This window comes from Struthio camelus, chromosome 10 (assembly GCF_040807025.1).
Source record: "Struthio camelus isolate bStrCam1 chromosome 10, bStrCam1.hap1, whole genome shotgun sequence".
NCBI classification, from domain to species: Eukaryota; Metazoa; Chordata; class Aves; order Struthioniformes; family Struthionidae; genus Struthio; species Struthio camelus.
The window spans coordinates 24066903-24071763 of record NC_090951.1 but is presented as its reverse complement, the minus strand read 5'-3'; the positions used below and the strand labels follow the sequence as shown (position 1 = coordinate 24071763).

At 61.7% G+C, this 4861-nt stretch overlaps 3 non-coding genes across 3 annotated transcripts; all 3 read left to right on the top strand.

Annotated features, from left to right (window-relative positions):
- TRNAN-GUU (transfer RNA asparagine (anticodon GUU)) lies at positions 1-74 on the top strand. Its single transcript has one exon. It is a non-coding gene; the product is annotated as a tRNA-Asn (tRNA).
- Positions 75-3245: 3171 nt separating this feature from the next.
- Positions 3246-3319, top strand: TRNAN-GUU (transfer RNA asparagine (anticodon GUU)). Its single transcript has one exon. It is a non-coding gene; the product is annotated as a tRNA-Asn (tRNA).
- A 1228-nt stretch (positions 3320-4547) lies between these two features.
- TRNAH-GUG (transfer RNA histidin (anticodon GUG)) lies at positions 4548-4619 on the top strand. The gene has a single exon. It is a non-coding gene; the product is annotated as a tRNA-His (tRNA).
- Positions 4620-4861: the final 242 nt, after the last annotated feature.

Below are 4861 nucleotides of genomic sequence, written 5' to 3'. Positions count from 1 at the left end.
GTCTCTGTGGCGCAATGGGTGAGCGCGCTCGGCTGTTAACCGAGAGGCTGGTGGTTCGAGCCCACCCAGGGACGGCCTCCTTTTGGCGGCACACGTAGGCTTGCCGGCAGGGACCCGCTGCCGTGGAAAGTCCCTGAGCAGAAAATCACAGCTGGGCACAAATCACAGCAGCCTGAGACAACAAAGCCCGACAGCACGGGCTTCAAACCCACCTCTCCAAGAAACCGGAGCCAAAATCCAGCTCCTTGCACCACTCACCTATACCCACCAGACTGCAACACTCCTGTCCTGGTGCATGGGTTGGGCTGGGGGAAGTCTGGATTGCCTCTCGCCAGGGGACCGATGCCCCTTCCGGCTGTCCTTGCAGCACAGTGCGAAACGTGAGCACGCTCTTGCTGCAGGTGGCAGCCAGCAGTGGGAGCGGGCTGCTTTCCGAGGGCAGGCAAGCAGGCTGCGAGGGACATAGCAAGGCCAGTGAGGCAGGGACCTCCCTGGCAGGGCACAGGCCCTCAGCACCCGAGCAAGAAGGGAGAGCTGGTTGAGTGTCAGGAACGAGGGCCAGGCACAGAGCAGTGGTTGCCAGCCAAGTCCAAAGTGCTGAGACGGGTCTGAGGCCAAGCTCTGGAGCCCGGTCAGCCAGGGAAGGGCAGGGTCAGCGAGGTGCATGGCGGCCAGGGCCGGGCATGGCTGCAACGTAGCTCAGGCGAGGAGCAGCTCCCTTCTGCTGAGCCACCTCCGCCACCCAGCGCAGCACTCCTGCAGATGCAACCTCTCGCCAGGACCTCGCCCAGCAGCAGGAGCAGAGCAAGTGGGGAAAGGACCGTCGCTCTTTGTGGAGGTGCGCCCACAGGCTCACACTGCACCCCAGGGTGCGTGGTGGAAGGGACACTTGAGCAGAAAGAGCCAGGGCTGCTTGACCCTCCCTCATCACGACTCTAGGTGGAACTAGAGCTCCAAGCACCCTGTGCTCAGGAATGGCTGACAAGAGCTCGCTGGAGCCTGTTAGAGCTTGCGAGAGGTCACAGCCTCCTTTGGCTCAAACTGCTGCACCTGTGTGCTGCCTCGGTGAGCTGTGCTCTCAGCAACGGCTACTTCCTTTCCCCCCGGGCACTGTCCAAGAGTCCGCCAGGACCGTCTCCAAACCGTGCCAAAGGCCGTGCGAATGCAAAATCGGGTCTGGGAGCGTTAAGCGCCACCCCTTGTGCACCAACATCTCGCTGCACTGAGGAACACCTGTGCCATGGCTGAGTGTGGGGGGCAGGTGGGCTTGTTTCCAGGGCTTTTTTCAAAGTGACCGGAGTTGTCCAGGACGTAACAGAACCAAGGGCTGGCTCAGGCTGCGACTATCAGCAGGGCCTAAGCACTGGTTGTTATTGCGAGTCCCCTGTGGCGTAGCAGCAGGACGCGACACCTGGGTGCTGTCAGGGCCCTGAGGGCCTCAGTGGCCCTGACCAGCAATGCTCCACACACCCTGCCCATGGGCCCAGGAGCCCATTTCAGCTCCTCCCTGGGCCTTCTGGCCCCGTCTGCACCAGGAAGCATGGGAAGGGTCTCTCATTGGCATGTGCAGAGCAAAGCTTCACTGCAGAGTCGCCTGCTCCTGCCTCTGTGGGACTGGGTAGTGCAGGGATCTTAGGACTGAAAGACAAGGCAGCTCCTGCGGCAGGTGAGTCACGTCCCGCAGACCCAGAGACCTTTTCTCTGTCACCCAGCGCCTCCCAGGAGCCCTAAGGAAAGGGTATTCTGCAAGGGGATTTGGCAGAAGACAGGGCTGCTCTGGAGCTGGCTGCACAGGCAAGCCCAGGATGGCTGTTGTTGCAACAGAGGAAACGCCCTGTTCCTCGTGCCTGCTCAGAGCTCCTGTGCGTCTGATAGGGTCCCCTTCCTTCCACGCTGCCCCCCCCCCCCCAGGTGAAAGGCCTCGCTTGCTGTGGCAATAGGGTTAGCCCTAACCCTAACCCTTTCCCTGGCTGGGAATCGAACCCAGGCCGCGGCAGTGAGAGTGCCGAATCCTGACCACTAGACCACCAGGGAGGAGAGGCCCAGCCTGCCTGTGCACCCACCGGTGGGCACCAGCCCTGCCCTGCAGGGGACCAACCCCTCCAACCACAGCCCCCCACAGCCGGTCAGGAAGACAAATTGCCATGGCAGCCCGAGCCTTCCCAGGCAACTCTGCAGGCATTCCTCCTTCTTTCTGAGAACGAGGCCCTCAACCAGAGCCTCTGGGCAGCGGGCACCCTGCAGCGGGAAGGCCCAGGGAGTGCAAGGTGGCGGTCGGCGGGGAGGCTGGTCACCGCTGGACACAGGTTTGCGCCGTGAGCTATTGGCAGCGTGGTTGAGGCAAGGGGGCCCTGGGGGCCCTTTCTGCACGGTCTAATGCCCTTTTGTGCTACTGAGATGGCCCCGGCTCTAGTCACGACACGCTGCCAGGAGGACACAACCAGTCCAGCTTCATAGCTCCTAACAGCTTGGCAAAAACACCCTCCTGCATTAAATTCAGCTGCAGCTCTCAGAAGTGTGCCTCTGCGGGACAAAACTGCCCGTCTTTCCATGTCAAGCCAAGAGGGCTCACACATTGCTGCGCTCATAGAGCAGCTGGCTCCCTGGGAGGGGAGTCTGTCCTCTGCCAGGGTCAGTCGATGCCCACGCAGAGAGGAAACCACCGTGTGCCTCACTCAAATGCCTGCTCTGAAGCAACCCCTGCGCCAAGCTCTTCTTATTCCGGAAGTCTCTGAGAAACGGTCCGGAGGGCGCTGACAGGGTCCGATGGTGCTGGGGCTCACAGGAAGCCTAGACACCACTCAGCACCTATGGGCAGTGGACCCCAGGTGCTCAGGGCCCATCCAGGAGAGGAGCCTCCAGCTGCTGGCACCACTGCTACACCTTGCTCTGGGCAGGGGTGGCCAGAGGGAGCGGAGCAAATCCCTTGCCCTGAGTCCACCTCAGCCAGGTCAGCAGTGCTGTGCGCGTGGCTACTGTCCTGCCTCCAGCACCAGGAGCAGAGCAGGCGGGCGGGCACGGGAGAGAGCTGCACCCACCAGCTCTCTCTTGACGCACAGCGTGTGGGAAAGCGATGCTGGAAGAGACTGAGAAAAGGCCTCTCCTCAAGCCGCCTCCACCGCGTGGTGCGTGCACGTGCCCTCCAAGGACATGGCCCAAGATCAGGGGCATTGCCAGTCCCTCAGCACCGAGGTGTGTCATGGCACAGACGGGCGCATCACTGAGACAGCCCTTGGTCGGGGGGGGTCTCTGTGGCGCAATGGGCGAGCGCGCTCGGCTGTTAACCGAGAGGCTGGTGGTTCGAGCCCACCCAGGGACGGCCTCCTTTTGGCGGCACACGTGGGCTTGCCGGCAGGGACCCGCTGCCGTGGAAAGTCCCTGAGCAGAAAATCACAGCTGGGCACAAATCACAGCAGCCTGAGACAACAAAGCCCGACAGCACGGGCTTCAAACCCACCTCTCCAAGAAACCGGAGCCAAAATCCAGCTCCTTGCACCACTCACCTATACCCACCAGACTGCAACACTCCTGTCCTGGTGCATGGGTTGGGCTGGGGGAAGTCTGGATTGCCTCTCGCCAGGGGACCGATGCCCCTTCCGGCTGTCCTTGCAGCACAGTGCGAAACGTGAGCACGCTCTTGCTGCAGGTGGCAGCCAGCAGTGGGAGCGGGCTGCTTTCCGAGGGCAGGCAAGCAGGCTGCGAGGGACATAGCAAGGCCAGTGAGGCAGGGACCTCCCTGGCAGGGCACAGGCCCTCAGCACCCGAGCAAGAAGGGAGAGCTGGTTGAGTGTCAGGAACGAGGGCCAGGCACAGAGCAGTGGTTGCCAGCCAAGTCCAAAGTGCTGAGACGGGTCTGAGGCCAAGCTCTGGAGCCCGGTCAGCCAGGGAAGGGCAGGGTCAGCGAGGTGCATGGCGGCCAGGGCCGGGCATGGCTGCAACGTAGCTCAGGCGAGGAGCAGCTCCCTTCTGCTGAGCCACCTCCGCCACCCAGCGCAGCACTCCTGCAGATGCGACCTCTCGCCAGGACCTCGCCCAGCAGCAGGAGCAGAGCAAGTGGGGAAAGGACCGTCGCTCTTTGTGGAGGTGCGCCCACAGGCTCACACTGCACCCCAGGGTGCGTGGTGGAAGGGACACTTGAGCAGAAAGAGCCAGGGCTGGGCACGGAGCAGTTCCTATCCCCTGTGCTATGCACCTGCCTTCCCCCCTACACCACCCTCTGTCCAGCTGGCTACACGGGGCCGCTCTTTGCAGAGTTGTCCTTTCCTCATCGCCAGCCCCTGGACATGCCCCGTAACTTCCTTCAGTCCAGTTCTTTGCCATCCCCAAGAACTGAGACTTCTGAAAAGGTGAATCTAGAGAGTGAGGGCTTGCGCTGTTCGGGTGCTGCTCTGCAAGGACACAGACTCGCATTTTCTGACTTCTCCCTGCTAGCCTGCCGTCACCTGACAGCTCTGGCTGCTCCGCAGGAGGGCAGAAGGCAGGAGGGCAGGAGGCAGGAGGGAAGGCAATCCCTCCCTTTCCGAGGAGGAAAGGCAATCACATGGGCAGCTGTGATCGTATAGTGGTTAGTACTCTGCGTTGTGGCCGCAGCAACCTCGGTTCGAATCCGAGTCACAGCAATGGTTTTGCAAAGCCTGCCGGGTGAAAAGGAGAGTTGGAAAAGACACGGGAAGCACCTGCAAGGGTGGGCCAACGGGTTTGTTTCCAAAGATGCCATGGCCTAGGAAGCTCTTCTGTGCTCTCTGTTCCAAACATTCAGTGGGCTCGTGCCTAAAATGATTTCCTGGTTTCTAGTGATCGTGCAGTGTCTTCTGCTGGGGGGCTGCCGTGACAGCTACCCCTGCTTCTGGGAAAGCAGTCA